Source organism: Rhea pennata, chromosome 4 (assembly GCF_028389875.1).
Source record: "Rhea pennata isolate bPtePen1 chromosome 4, bPtePen1.pri, whole genome shotgun sequence".
Classification (NCBI taxonomy): Eukaryota; Metazoa; Chordata; class Aves; order Rheiformes; family Rheidae; genus Rhea; species Rhea pennata.
Window position 1 is genome coordinate 37,262,855 of NC_084666.1, and position 16,190 is coordinate 37,279,044.

A 16,190-nucleotide genomic window follows, 5' to 3' on the forward strand; every position below is an offset into this window, starting at 1 on the left:
TGCTAGTCTTTCAATAGCATAAGCAATTGATGTTGGTGGTGGTATTGATATTTCCGATGTTGTATTGCATCTCATTTATAAACCAGTAATGAACAGCAGGCATTTTTCCCATGATTACTTGAAATATGGTTGCCATTAATGTATTTATTTAAATTACAGCTCTGTATAGGGAAAATTTTCACACTGAGATTTGGCCATTGCCTTAATAGTTACAAAAGGATAATGCACTTTACAGCACGCTAACAAGTCAAATAATTCAAATATCTTCACATTCCTAGCAAAGACACTTTGAAAATTTTGGTAACCTCTAGACCAGAAGAGAAGGTCAAAACTGCTTCTTGAAAAGTTAGGATCAAAGATCCTGGAGGGAGGTGTTTCAATTTGAATAAATCACCAGGAAATTTTCAATCAAAGATATAAATATATTTAAAAAAGAAAACCAACAGTGCCTCCTTCGACTGTGATTTCCAGCCTAAAATTCTCTCCTATAAATGCGACTTAACATAGAAAACATTTTGGACATATACCAAACCCAAACCTGATGTGCATTAGGCACACACACACAGTTTGTCAGCAGGGTACAAAGGAAAAAAGAAAAATCTTTTAAAATTAAATCTTGGTGTAAATAAGCTAAGCACAGTTCTCTTCATTTTCTGTGGCTAGTTTCTGGCTAACTATTTGCTAATTATGTATTTTCCAAATTAACATTTTCTGCTTTTTCCCTACTGCATGCAAAATGTTTTCAAGTGAAAAGATTATGAGAGGGTTTTTTTCCTGTGGTGAGACATTGTTAAAGTTGAAAGTGGAACACTTTACAAACAAGTAAAAACAATCATACCAGTATATGATTTTGGGTTTGCCTAAAAGACAACAAGATGACACTCAGTTAGACCCATGGGCTAGTGTGAGGCCTCATAAGGTGGGATATGTGAAAACATATCTTCTTTGCCAGCTTTAGCCAGGAAAGCTTCTTAATATGTAGAAATGTAAAGAGCATGCTTAAATAGCAGGGGAGTCTGGACTCTGCAAAAAGATGTTATTGGTCCATTTTAATAATTAAAATAATTCACATGTTGTGATTACAAGAATAAGAGCTAAACTGGTCAGCATCCATTTACTTTAAATAGACTATTTGATTTCTTTTTGCTTGTTTTACTTTGAACCATTTTGCATGAAATATCTTTCTCTTTATGTATAAGTACCTATTTGTATGTGTATGAACATATTTAGGAGCATTAATATATGTTATCCCTAACAGAAAGGCAAAATATATATTTCCTAAGTGAATAATAGTATAGCAACTTCCTTGCAGAATTTTTTCCTCCTAGAAATGAATTCCCTAATGGCAATAGATTTTAGAAAGGTGATGGAACAAACAATAGCTCATGATCTTTATTTCCTCTCCCTAAAGCACATTTTCAACTCACATTCTGTTTAAGTACTCTACTCTCTTAACAAAACATAGAATTTCCAGTATCCTTTGGAAAAAGTGACCAAAGTCACATTTTGATTTAAAAGTACAACATCTAAACCATTGCTAGATCAAAGACTTGATCTCATCCTGTCTCTAGGTTGGTCCTGGTGCTTTATACTTAAAGGAAATTGAAACTCTACTGATACGTTCATCTACCTATTGTTAGTACATAAGATGCTTAATAAAATAAGACACAGTAGAACTATCTTTAAAATATTTTTACTTTAAAAGATATAGTGCCATACTGCAAGTTAGAAGAACTAAAAAACCACAAACTTACTACTAGGAACTAATATTTTAGGATTGGACTATATCTAGATGTACCTGATGCAAAACTCTATGTCTTGAAGTAACGTTAACGTCACATTTTGAGTGTACAGAAAGATCCACTGTTTTGTTGGCTTTAGTCTGGAGAGACTGACATTCTTGCAGCCCCTAAAACATGTGCTACCTTAATTTTTGTACTTTTGGCAGAAAGCCATAGAATTCATAGTAAATTAGCAGTGGTGAGCCTTTAGGGGTAAAATTTATCTTTGATTACTTGTGTGATGTACTGGGGTCTCATGCAAGAGGATCTCCACTTCCTGAATCATGATTTTGTATTTTACATTTGGCTGTTCTAGTATTCTCCAAATAGAAGAAAATCATTTTAATGAACTTCGTCTTAATACCCTAAATCTTGACACCAGTGGTAACTTTGGGTCAAGAGTGCTATGTACAAAATGATGCATTAATTTCCGTGTGTATAACAGCTGCTTCTTATTTGCTGTTAGAAATGAAAGAAAAGGGAGACTTACCTAAACATCTTATGATAAGAGAACACTTACTGCATCAATTTTAGAATTTTTCATTTAGATGTATTTATAGTTAGGACCATAGCATATGTCAAAACTTGCTGTCTTTGTCCTGGAAAAATTAATGCAGGATGAACAAATTTCGGCTTTCCAGATTGTTATTTCACTTATTTATTTATTTCCCAGACACAAGGATGTTAGCTCAATAGCTAAGATTTTTCTCATAAATTCTGTGCCTAAATTTGTAAGGTTTATAAAAAGGTTTAGTATAAGCTTTTTGTACATAAGACTCGGTGTTAAGCTGTGTCTTGGTATTGCTCTTGCACTGCATCTACTGTCCTGCAGGGAAACTTTGCTGTAGGCTCGACGGGAACCATAGCATTTGCTAGAGGTAAGCTGTATGCAGCCATGCTTATTGAATAGTCTAAGTGGAAAACAGAATTAATCAAATATTAACAATGAAACTATGCCTAACTGTTGTCAAATTATTTATTTATTTAGATATAAATAACAAATCCATTGATAAAGGAATCTCAGCGTGCCCCACAATGATTACCACACTGCTAGTAAGATGTAATTTTGCTTTCTTCACTCCATTACAAGAAAAAAAGTGTGTAGATGGAAGAAATTTATACTCTAAGTGCCTTTGAATGTTGCTAAAGTCAAAGGGAATTAGGTATGTAGCCCAGTCCTCCCAGAAAGGACTTAAGGATTTTAGAGTATTTAAATAGGAAATAAGTATAGTCTACGGTTCCACAAGACTTGTAGTTTCAAACTTTACCTAATAATGCTTCTTAGAGACAGAATGCCACGATCTCTTCCTTGTCCTAAACCCACATTTTTTTAAGAACTGCCATTTCCAAGCAGGTACTCTCCATTCATTCTCTGGAAGTTCCAGCAGTTAGTGTGGTCCAAGAATAATTACAACATCCTAAAAGCATTACACTCTGGACAAAACATATAGCCATAGATACTTTTCCTGGAAAATCCCAAAGTACAAGAAACTATGTGGGTGGAATCCTCTTTCCTTGATACAGAAGTCTGGTTAGAGAATTCAACTCAGTTGAAGATGACCTAAATTCACAGTTTTCCTCAGCTTTAGATAGTTCTGACTAGCAGCTGCCATCTCCCTGGGAAGTTCCCCAGCTGCAATGCCTTCAGCTGCTCTGCAATGGGAACGCTAGATAACCTTCCTCTTGCAGACGCCTTGGTCTAGAAGGAGGCCTCACGGCATCCTTGGAAAAGTCCCAGCTTTTGATCCTTCTAACAAGGTGTATTTCAGTATTTTATCCAATGAGTATTTGGTGAAAAATTGCAAAGACTAGCCTGAGGGGGAAATCCAAATCCAGGTCTTCCCATCTCCCAGGTAAATGCCCTACTCACTGAGCTAGAAAGTTATGGTCTGGTGACTCTTAAATTATTTGTGCACAGTGGCACAGCTTTAAGAGAAGAATTGCCTCAAGCCTAATCATTAGGTATTCTCCTAGGAAATGAGAGAGTGTCTTTTTAACATCTTAGCACTGAGGAGGGCACTGAAGTAAGTGTGTGGATGACTTAACACCGGATTGCTCTATGAAAGGGTAAGTTGCAGTACCCTCCCTCAAAATTTTTTGAAGAAAAGAGCGACTTTCTGCTTTCTTGTGGAAGGAACGTGTTTATACCCAGCTCTCTGAAGCTGTGTGAATCCTGATGTAATCTAACAAGGTCTTGCAAAGCAATAAAGCCATTCACAGAAGAGTGAAATTTAAAGCATCCTCTACCTATTACCTTTTCATGTCTCCAGATAAGATAGCTTAGATATTAGTGCGCTGGCTGCTGAGAATATGAATTCCATTTTGAGGCCCTGTAGGTCGCTGTGTGAGTGGCTCAGGACACTAGGAAGCCTGACTTGGATATAGAGATTCTCTTTTGGAAAATGAATGACTAGATGTCAGATGATGCAGTGCTGAACTTCACTGTGACAAGTGAATAATTTGAAAATCTCCCTAGACTGAAATATATTCTTGTTATAATATAAAGCAACAACTGTAAATAAAAACTACTAAGTTTTTACATACATTCTGTATTCAAACACAGAAGCAATCTTAAGATGACAGTTTAATATTAATTTGACACAGCTATATCAAATAAGATACTGTTTCTTTTTTCAAATGAAGCACTACTCTTCAAGCAGTTGTTTCCAAGTAAAACCTTTATTTTTTGTTTTTGGTCAGGAGAATGCAATTTTCTGTTTTCTATTTAAAAATCTCTAAAATGTAGAAAGAAGATATCTTTTTTCAGTCTATGGAGTATAGAAGATTACTTTTCCAATCAGGATAAAAATATTTGTCCTACTGCAATTTTACTTCTGGACAAAAAAGAGGAAAAAGTAAATAAGCATTTGGAAAAAAAGCAATAATGTCTTTCTCATTAGTTAATTAAAAGTATGGACCTGGGGGATACGATGTAAACAGCCAAAATGTAAAGAACCTGAGTTTCAAACTTTCTTAGCACTTTCTGTTTAAAGAAGTTGAAAAACATTGAGTTGTGCATATGTGATTTTTCATATTTACTTAACTTCATAGTTTTCCATCATATAATTATTTTCATAATAAATGAAAAATCAGGAAAAAATCCAGGGCTATAAAACATTAGCTAAGGGTTTTTCAACATAAAACACTGTAGCAAAGATTGCCATTTTCTGACTAATAATAGAAAAAAAATGTGAAAATCACAAAACACAAAAGTAACTTTGTGATTGCCTAATTAGTTTTTTGCACATCAGATATCTTCAAGGCTGTCAAAAGACTTCTGTTACTTTGTTTTTGCTTTTTTAACAACAAATAAAAGTGGCTTTGGTATATATAAAAATAGCTATCAGACGTATGTGTATTCTTCTGTGTTTAGTTTCAACTTCTGTATGTTTTCATACAGTTTTGAAAAAAGCTGTGGAGCGCATTCTTACTGAAAAAAATAAGAAAGAATCTGTAGAAGCCAAAAAAATCCCCATAATGCCTGGACTTTTTGGAAATATGTACATCTTATTAGAAGATACTCAGTTTTTGAAGATGTATTAAACAAGAATGCACACTGCATATGCATTTAGATTCTGAATATAAAAGAGGTCTATATAAATCTGGCTGCTGGCTTACTCTCCTAAATCTTATTAAGCTGTAAGTGACAGCTAGCATCAGTGCTAGACTTCGTTCCTTTGTAAAGCTTAGGACCATCATACACACGGTGCAGTCGTACATTTAACTGGTAAATCTAGATGGACACTAAATGCAGCATGTTTTCATTACATTCTTGGCAGTTACTAAACCAAAGGTTCACTGGGGTCTCTGGAATCTAAACATTTATTTAGGAGCCTAAATTTAACATGAAGTCAGGCGTGGCGAAATAACCTGCTTATTATCTCTACGTATCCCCCACTGTCATAAAGAGATTATGGCAATTATTAAATGATGGCTCTCATTTGTTTCTTAAGCGGGATATTACAGAGAATTTCTACAATGGCTTTAACTATTTCTTTGGTACTTAGATATCATCTTGTGAAGAAATGATATTACCTCATATACACATCTATGGTTCTGTGGTACCTATGTACCACAGTGACTTTCTAATAATACTTCATTGCTGTTGGCACTGAATCAATTAGTCTGGCCTTACTGTTTTGTTGCTCCTGTCCTAATACTTTGCTCTTGCTGCTTTTCAAGATAAAGTAAAAATAATTGTGTACTGCTACTCATGTGTCCTCTAAAGCTGGGTCTACTGTTTAGACTGAAGTAACAGAGAGAATTCTGAATATTTTTTATAGTTTTGTATTTTGAATCTTAGTATGATAAAATTAATAAAGTCAGTTCTGTTCACACAAGACATAATTATTGCTGTAGATGGTCACTGTATAATCAAAGCTCCTCTTTGGTAGTGAGGTATGGAGGAGAACTAATAAGAACTGGGATTGCTGTATTTCATCATTACTTTTATGTTCCACTTGAGGGATATTGTGTCACAGAATTGAGCCAATGTAAGATTTTGTGTGCATGCATTGTGTATGTGGTGGTAAAATGTATAAATTCATTCAATTGTACAATAGTTAGGGAGAAAATAAAAATATCTGATGTTGAAAGGGGAAGCAAAATACTGTACATAGAACAATACTCTGTGGCAACTCACCCTAGTGACCATGTTACCCCTATAATTCTGCCAAGGTCAGTGAGAGCTTGAGCTACCTACTGCATAAATACTGGACATGCAAGTTAAACTTTCTCCTAGATCAAAGCAACTTACTTAATATCCTTTTTTAATGTTAGTTCAAGAATTCAATCTGTAAATTTGCATTCTTACTCTGTAATGTTTTCCGCTTTTTCTTACTCTGTGGGTCTATTTCGGCTTGTACCCTGACTTCTAGCATAGGGAACCATCCATGTTTCATGCTCCATAACCCCCCAAAAATGATTGGTGAATGTAAAGTTGATAATGAATACAGCACACTTTGTGTACCGGGGATATTCAGAACATGGTTATGATACTCATTCGTTCTGTTAAGGCAGATTAGAACTGAACAAATACAAAACTTTCATGTGGTCAGTATCTGCAAAATTGATGAGAGGTGGTGAAATGCTCACCATGCCTTGCATTTTCCTGCACCAGACGTAGCTGTTTTTCCTACAGAAAGTGTGCAAGCCTGTTGTCCTGTAGCTTAGCATCCATACGTTATCTCTTCCAATAAACAAGTACATTTAGTTTTTTGTAGATTTAACAGATGGAAAGACAGTCTCCTTCACTGCTGGGCAGCTAAAAAGACAAGATAGTGATTCTGTCCCTGAGTTCCCCAGATAGCTGCTGGCAAGGTCTTGTGCTTATCCTCAGGCTGCTGGGAACTGGTTTCTACCTACCTGTTGCCTTCTTCAGCCTAGGGGAACTTCTGAGATTCTTTTCCTGCCTGACTGGGAAGTAGCAACATTGGCATTTAAGAAAAAAAAATAGGTTTGACACTGTAGAGTAGCCTGGAATTTAGAGGTTGAAAGCGATCATCACATCTTGGGGCGTGTGTGGACAATGTGAAGTGATAATAGTAATATGTTAATAAATAGGAAGTATCTCAAAGGAGTCTATCACTGTTGCCTTGAGCTGGCGAAATCCCAGCAGTGTTTGTGGGGTGGATGTGAGAGGTACCTTTTCTAGTGCTGACATTTTACAGAGCACAAAGCTTGGCTCCAGTCGAGGAGTAATGATATGCTCAAGAAGTTCCAGGAACACTTTCTTTTACTTGCCAGTGCCAGCACTGTTATTGAGAAGGGACATCAAACAAAGGACTTTCAGAGCCATTAGCTTTTGCACAAGCAAACTAAGGAATGTGTAAATAAACACTAGGAAAGCATTCTTGAGTATCAGTTGTTTTATTGGCAGGTCAAATGTGAACAATGTATATTGGTTTCCTGAAGTTCCGTTGTCAAATGTTTATCCATTGTATTATGTCTCTAAAAACATCTGTGGTTTGCCACAGAATCATCAGTCACTTGCTCAGATTTAATTAATATCTGTTAATATTCTCCTACTCAGTTTTTTATCACTTAGTACTGTCCTCATGGATAATGAGCTACTGGATACAGAGGTCATTCAAATTTCAAATTTTTGGTATATTTTGGTATATTGAATGTTCATGTGAGTCAAGCAGTTTAATGTGGTCTGTAAGCTTAATATGAATGCAAACTGCAGTGTCCTGGCTTGTTTCTAATCAGCATTAGAGATGTGGCAAACTGTCAACAGCTCATGAGCAATAAGAACACGATAGTTCTTCACACCCCTTTGAGTTCATATCAATCATTTGAAAATAACATTTTTTTTTCAGAATGAGCTGTCACTATCAATTTGAATAGTGACTGTTCAACTGGAGTTTGTCCAGTTTTTCAGCAAGCCATTTGGTACATTATATTATGAAGCAAACATTATATTATGAAGCAAAAAAATAAGCAGATTCTTTTCATGATACCCGTAAGACAGACGTGTATATACTTAAGTGTTCCAAGCTTCCTTTGCCAGGTGAGAGAGTCAGCTTTCATCTGTACAATGTAATGAAGATTATTCACAGAAAGGTGACTTTATCTAGTAGATGATGATACACAGAACACCACATATGTTTTTTCCTATGTGTATTATTTTGAAAAAAATAACCAAATAAAATAAGCACGCCTTGAATTTGATTCTTTATTTTGTGCAATAAATTGTCCAAGTTTTACCCTAAAAATCAGCTTTGTACATGCTAACACTACTCCCCTGTTGCCGTCGCAACAATACCCAGAGTTAGGGTGAGGTCAGGAGCCCGCAACCCCGCCCGCCCCTGGGCCACACCACACTGACTCCCTAGGGAGGATGCGGCAAATGGCGTTTATTGCGTCGTTATAATTCTTTATATACGCGCTCGCACTGTCTTTTCCTGTCTTAACCCTGCCTCGTCAGGACGTCACATCCCGTGATCTTCCGCAGCGCCCCGTGTCGCCTACCACAAGTCCCCCTCTCCATGCTACAATACAGTTGTTTCTTGAATCATCAGGAGACGTTGATACCCAGAGTGAGGACGCCGTAACTCATTAATTGTATGCCGCAAGCTGCGTACACATGCGGCAAAGCCAGGGATGCCAGTGCTGTAAGCGGGCTGCAGCCTTGTAATTCTCAAGCCAGTGTGAAAGCCCTAAAGCAAAGCTAAGCGTGCATAGCAACTCCCAATCCTTGTGAACTCGGCATCATTCTCTTTCCCGCGATGCTGCTCTCATGATATCAGCCGGTCACAAGAACGTATTTCCTCCTTACGGAACCTGCAAAAGACACTTGAGAACTAAGGTGAGTATTATTGATGGACATCAGGACGTATCCACCGTGCTGGTACCCAGCGTATTGCCTCTCCCTTGCGGATCGCTGCATATCCTCTTCCTCCTGTTATAAAGGTCCAACCATCCTCCCAGACCCCTGACTCAGGATCTCGAACCCTGACTGGAGGGCCGTCTTCCACCGCTGCCTTGGCCCAATGTTTGTCGACCGGAGCATTTCGATTTTCCCCGCGCACAAAATGATTCAGGCCAAATAGTGCGCGAGCTAAAAGGTTGGCCTGGAGGGGTAAGGGGACACGCTTCCCACCTATGCCCAATCCGTCCCCCTCCCCAAGCGCCCGTAAGCGTTGCTTCAGAACTTGATGGGTACGTTCGACTATGGCCTGACCTTGGCTGTTATATGGAATTCCCTGTTTTAATTGGATGCCCCATTTGTTGGCCCACTCCCGGGAACTATGAGCAACAAATGCGGCTCCATTGTCTGTTTTGATGACCTCAGGAAGTCCCAAGACAGCGATTGTTGTTTCCCAATGAGATTGTACGGCTTTGGCAGTTGCTTTACGGTGACAGGTAGCTACAAGGTACGTGCTGGCCGTATCAATGGTGACGGCAAGCCACGCTTGCGGTTGGAAGGGCGCATACCAGGTAAAGTCAGTCTGCCAGATCTGGTTAGGCTGTAGACCTCGAGGGTTAACTCCCGCCCCCCACAAAGGGCTATGTTGACAGTATGGGCAGGTGGCTACCACTGCTCTTGCGTCTGAGATGGAAATGTTGCACGATTTGGCTAGTCCACGTTCACCTATGTGAAAGTGGTCATGGAGTGCGCGCGCGTCCTGAAGGGTGTACACCCGCGTCGCGGCTTGGTCTGCCACTGCGTTACCCCTTTGGTAGTATCCAGGGACATTGGAATGGCTCTTTACATGTAATATGGACACAGTACTTCCGCGATCCTGTAGATGGTTCTCAAGCATACAGGCAATATCCGTGCCCGCCCAGCCGGGCGTGGCCATGGAGGCCAGGAGCTTAAAGGCAAACATAGAATCTGTGACAATGTTTACATGGCCCTCATACGGTAAGTCGAGAGCCAGGCACACGGCTTTTGCCTCCAAAAATTGTACTGATTGAGCGGTATCTTGGGCAGAAACAGACTGCCATTCACCCTTGTCTTGCCATGCTACTACCGCTCGGCCCGTTTGTGACGAGGCATCTGTAAGGACTGTCAGGCCTGGTTGAGGTCACGTCAGTACTCGGACTGACGCGGATGGGTGAATAGTGCGCAAGTGAGTCCAACCTTGGAGCGTTGGCCCACATCGTATCTTCCCAGAGGGTATCCCTCTAAAGCTAGCACTTTTTTTTTTTTTTTTTTTTTTTGGTTGCATAATTGCTCCTCCCAGCACTGGGTTTTATACGGGATCCAGAGAGTGGAGGGTTCGGTACCGAACATACGCAGAGCGGCCGTCCGCATCTTCGTTATCATGGCCACTAGCACACTAGAGTGGGGCACAAATGCACTATGCATTTGTGAGGAAAAGTTACTCTGGACGGCACATTCTGGGCATGCTCCAAGACATGCTTTATGGTTGCCCCTATCGACGCTCCTTTTGGCGCCGTGAGCAGTGCGCTCTTAGTCTGCTCATTGCCCTGCTGATGAATACACTCCAGCATAATTGCGTTCTTGGCCTCCCCCGGCAAGGTTGCTGCCGATTCTAGGGAGGCCTGCAAACGGTTGCAAAAATCGGCAAAATTTTCCGTTAATCCTTGCTTCACCTGTGTCCATGGTTCGGGGGGTTTCACATAACGCTGCAGATCATTGAATGCTTCACGGGCTGCCCGCGCTGTGGCGTTCAATTCTGCAGTCCGTAGACTGGCCGCTTGCTGTTGGGCGGTTAGCCCTGCATCAGACCCTTTCAAGCGCCCCAAAGTGGAGTGCCTGAGGGGGCTCTGTGGATCTTGCGTCGCCTGTATCAACGTTTGATGTAGCCTACTCGCCCACTGCTCTTTCCACAGGACATTCTCAGTCGGTGTTAAAATCATCTGCGCTAATTGGCGACAGTCCGCCGGGGTGGCCGGGCCTGCACCCAACAGGTTATCAAGCATTGCCTGCGTGAGCGGGTGATTCAGGCCGTGTTCTGCCTTTGTTTTAATCAATTGTGTAATCACTTTAGCATCCCAAGGCCGCCACTCCATCCCCGCTGTGGTTATAGTCACAGGGAACATCTGTACTGCTGCTCCCGGGCGGACGGCCAAACCAGATAGCAACACATCTTTAGCAACAAGGTCCCAATTGGGCAGCTGGATTGTCTCACTGCTTCGCTTCCCACCCCCTTGCTGCACTATACGTTTCTGCCTCCCAACTTCTTCCTCCAATCGTTGCAGCACCTCGAGCACCTTGCGCAAGTCTGAGCTAAGTTCTGAGTGGCCTTGACTGTCTGGGTTGTCTTGACTACCACCTCTCCCCACGTCCTGTTGTTCTTTCCATTCTCCTTCACCCCCCGCCCTCGTTGTGCCCACATCTTGTCGCTCAGACGAGTGCGCAGCCGCTGATGGACCGCGCATACGCTGCAACTGCTCCGTTAATTTCTGCATGTCTGCATCAGCTTCTGTCCTGCTCCTCTCTCCCCCCGCTGCTCCCTCGGCTCCCCAATTAGGTTTAATCAAGCACCCCGGTAGCCATTCGTCGGCAGGCACCACCGGACGCCTGTCGATGGGGGCTGATGGAAGCGAGGCGTCTGTGTCAGCTTCTGTCCTATCTCCCTCTCCTCCCGCTGTCCCCGTGTCTCTCCACGTTTGTCTAATCAAGCACCCCGGTAGCCATTCGTCGGCAGACACCACCGGACGCCTGTCGATGGGCGTCGATGGACGCGAGGCGTCTGTGTCAGTTCTTGTCCTATCTCCCTCTCCTCCCGCTGTCTCCGTGTCTTTCCACGTTCGTTTAATCAAGCACCCCGGTAGCCATTCGTCAGCAGACACCACCGGACGCCTGTCGATGGGGGCTGATGGAAGTGAGGCGTCTGCCTCACTCTCAGGCTCTTCCTGGACAGGAGGCAATCCTCCCTCGCCCGGAGTGTAATGGGCGGCTCGCAACTCCTCCCAAGGATAACTAGGAGGTGTAGGGTTACACGTTTGCGGCGCTGCAGCTGACACGGGCTGCACCGGCAGAACTTGTGGCTCCAATGGGGACAAATGGTCCTCATCGGCGCTATCAGCCGCTCGCGTCACCGATTTGGATACCCCCGGCGAGTTCGAGGGGTCCCCCGTTTGGGTGCCCTGCGGCTGCGAGTCATACAGCAAGCCCCGTGCTGCCTGCCAAGCCTCCTGCTCCTCCCGCGCTCGGCGAAGCAGGGTAAGCACGACACCCCAAGCCTTAAGGTCTTTTCCCGAGTGGCCGGACATAGTCCGCTCTGCTAACACCTCGGAGCACCGAGGCCAATTTGATGAGATAAGAATGTCAGCAGGATGCTGTACAGCACCCTCCTGGATTAGGCGTTCAACACACGCCGAAATTGCGCTCGACTTCACAGAAGTTCCCCATTCCTTCGCGCACATTTGAATTACCTTAATCACCGCTTCCATCGTCTGTCTGGCGCCACCCCCGTCGCCCCGGCGACCACCCTCACCCTATCACGTCGGGGTCACCACTTTGTTGCCGTCGCAACAATACCCAGAGTTAGGGTGAGGTCAGGAGCCCGCAACCCCGCCCGCCCCTGGGCCACACCACACTGACTCCCTAGGGAGGATGCGGCAAATGGCGTTTATTGCGTCGTTATAATTCTTTATATACGCGCTCGCACTGTCTTTTCCTGTCTTAACCCTGCCTCGTCAGGACGTCACATCCCGTGATCTTCCGCAGCGCCCCGTGTCGCCTACCACACTCCCCCTCCTCAAAAAGGAACTTTTGTATTTCTGAACATATTTCATATTTAAGGAAATCAGATATATTCTAATCAATTTAATTCAAAACAGAATTCTGCTCTTTCTTTGCTTAAATCTCAGATGCCTTTTCATGCTTTGATTTGCCTGATTCTAGCATGTGATAACTGCTATTGCCTCCTAGAGGAGAATAGGGCCAGTAAAATTCAATGATTACTCTTACAAGAAGTGCATTTATTCCTTTTTCTGTGGCTTAGAAAACCAGCTTCTAGATTTCACTGACAAAAGGTTTTCATTGACGTGTGACTTTCACTGACCTTTATGACTGGCCACAGGAATAAATCGTGAGCATCACACTTCTTCCTTCTCTCTCTGCAAGGGAGCAGCGATGTGAAAAACAGCGGGAAACTGCTGGAACTCTATATCTACTCTCATTTTGTTTAGGTCGGCTAACTCATCGGGGAGGCAGGAAGAACTCTAGGCAAATGATGAAGTAAATGTTTCAACAAAGTAAAAATTATGACATTTCATTCCTTGAAGCCTCCTGGGAATTTCAGCTGATTTTGAAGTAATTCTTTATTTGTTCTTTTTGGTTGCCAAATCACTTTTCTCAAAACCTGGTGAAAGTGCAGCAATTAATATTTACTTCTATCTATCTATCTTTTTTTTTTAAGTTGAAAAGATCCATTTGAATATGAAAATTTAATTAGCTACAGAACCTAATATATAATGCTATATTTTCAATAATGATATTGATATTTTCAATGATGATAAAGTTGAAGTTGCAATTATATGAACTTTTGAAAAGAGGGTTATACTTTCAGTAAGCAATCTAGGGCTTGATTATACATTCCTTGTAAATTCTAGTCTTCTGTTTAGCCAGTGAGATTAAGAAGTATAACATGAAGCGCAGAATCAGAATAGAGTTTTTATTTTTACTGCATCTATACCAATATTTAATTTTCTAGTCATGTTGACCATAATGTCAAGGTTTACCATACAATTATTATGTTTCTTCTTGAGTAGAACATAAAAATGAATACAGAAGAAATTATTATATCAGAAACTTCTCCTAAGCAAAACTATGAAGCATCCAGATCTATTGAAATACAAATGTTAACACTTATTGTCAGAGTATTTCACCAAGCTGTAATCCAGTTTTATCTGGTTTTGAAAGTGGGAGCCTCAAAAGAAATGTAGAACACAAAGTATGTGATAAAACACACTAATTAATCAGGGTTTCAAAGATAAGGACGTGTAAGCACATACACAGTAAGAGTATCTTTTCTCCTCTCAGATCTGTTTTCTGTGTTTACGAAAATGTCTTCATATATTCATGCCAATTTATTATTGACAGTGTACAGCATTTTGCAGTTTTCTCAATAAATATTACAGTGATTACTGAGTGTGACACCTTAAGGCAAAAAAACTTCATTCTAGCTATTAGATATGATTTCTATATCATCCATTATTGATTTACTGTTCCATCTAGATAGTGTAATAGTTGATTTGAAATCTAGAAACCATTATGAAATTTATTACTGTCAAGAGAGTACAATAAGTAATATGAAACAGCTTAGTCAAATAAAAGAAATACAGTCTGCACTTCTTCACTAAATGAAAATTCCTGTAACTGCTTTTAAGACGGTATTGAGTCATGAGATGCAGTAAGGTCGTATAAGCTAGCATCATCTAAAACAGATGAATGGCTGTGTGAATAGTCTAAAACAACAACATCTCTGTGTTTGCCATATTATCTGAATTTAAATATGATGTGAAATTAATGGACACTCTGCAAGCATGCAGCATAAAAGTGATAGCTGTTTAAAATACACCAAAAATACGAGTGTGTTGGCAAAGCAGCAGAACAGTTTCAGGTGAAATTCTGAGTCATGTCTGGGCTCCAAGCAGGAAAACATTAATTCTTGCTCTATTGATAGTTGTGACAAAACCACAGAAATTTTCCACCGCTAGTCTGCCTCTTTGTTTCAACTGGTTCTGGAGATTCTCCTGGTGCCCTTCAGGGACTGGCAAGCTCTAACAAAGCCATATCATTAAGGTCTGCAAGTACCTGCTCTCAAAGCAGGGGTAGTGCACAGAAATCCTAGGGCTGTGTAGCTTTTTCAGTGGATTCCTTCCAGTGTTTGAACAAAGAATTACCATGACCCAACTCACATACTCTTTCTTTCTTGTGCAAAAATGCTTTTGCATTACAGCCAGGCAGTGTGATGTGGGGAGACTGTGACACAATGTTTTCTGGTGGTTCCACGTTTGCCTTTTGTATTTTTTTTTGATGGTGAGATTAAATAACAGTCTTTCTTCTGATAAATTAAGTATAGTGATGTATAACTTGCTTCAAATAGTAATATTAGTCTTACTCTGCAATACTCTGGGAGCAGACTTCCTTCTGAAGTAATGGAAATAATTGTTTAGAATTGCACTCTGGTGGAATATAGAAGACTTTCACAGCATCTCTGTAAGTCAGAATGAATCCTAAGAGTAAAAGCTGCTAGAGCAGATTTCATAGGGGCATTTTGCTATTATCTTGGAGCTGTTTATCTGATGTCATTATGGGAGGACTTTGCAGGGCTGCTCATTAGAAGTATTTTAATGCAGATGAGGTTCTGTAACATTACACTATGTTTTGTCAAGGTTTCAAAGGATACCTTCAGAAGAAACCTTGTTAGAAAAAAGTAGACGCTCTCTCTGTTGCATAGATGATCCTTTGCCTACAATTTTAAGGTCACTTATGAAATTGAGCTCCAGTTCACTGAGCATGACAGCACTTACGTGAAGACTCTAGTCAGTGTTCTAGCATGAAGGGTTGGGAGGGCATTTGGAGGGCTCCTGTAGGCCAAAGGATCTGTTCCGGTAGTGACGGCTGATTTCTTTACTCATATCGCCTGGCTACACCACTATGACTAAACCAGAAAGAGGCATAGTTCTAAGCTTATACTAATAAAAAAATAATAAAGCTATTAGTAAAGTAGTTTCTTAATAAAAGATCACATTGAATTAAGATTTTATAACTGTATGTCAAAAAAATGGCAGATCTGTACTATTCAGACATTTTTTATGCTACATTTCTCAGGTTTTGTTATGTCAGAGACATCTCAGAAATATAAGAGATTAATGTCCAAAAACGCATGTTAACCTTTCATGGAATCGTAGAATCAGTAAGGTTGGAAAGGACCTCTGGAGATCATCTAGTCCAGCCTCCCTGCTCAGCAGGGTCACCTAGAG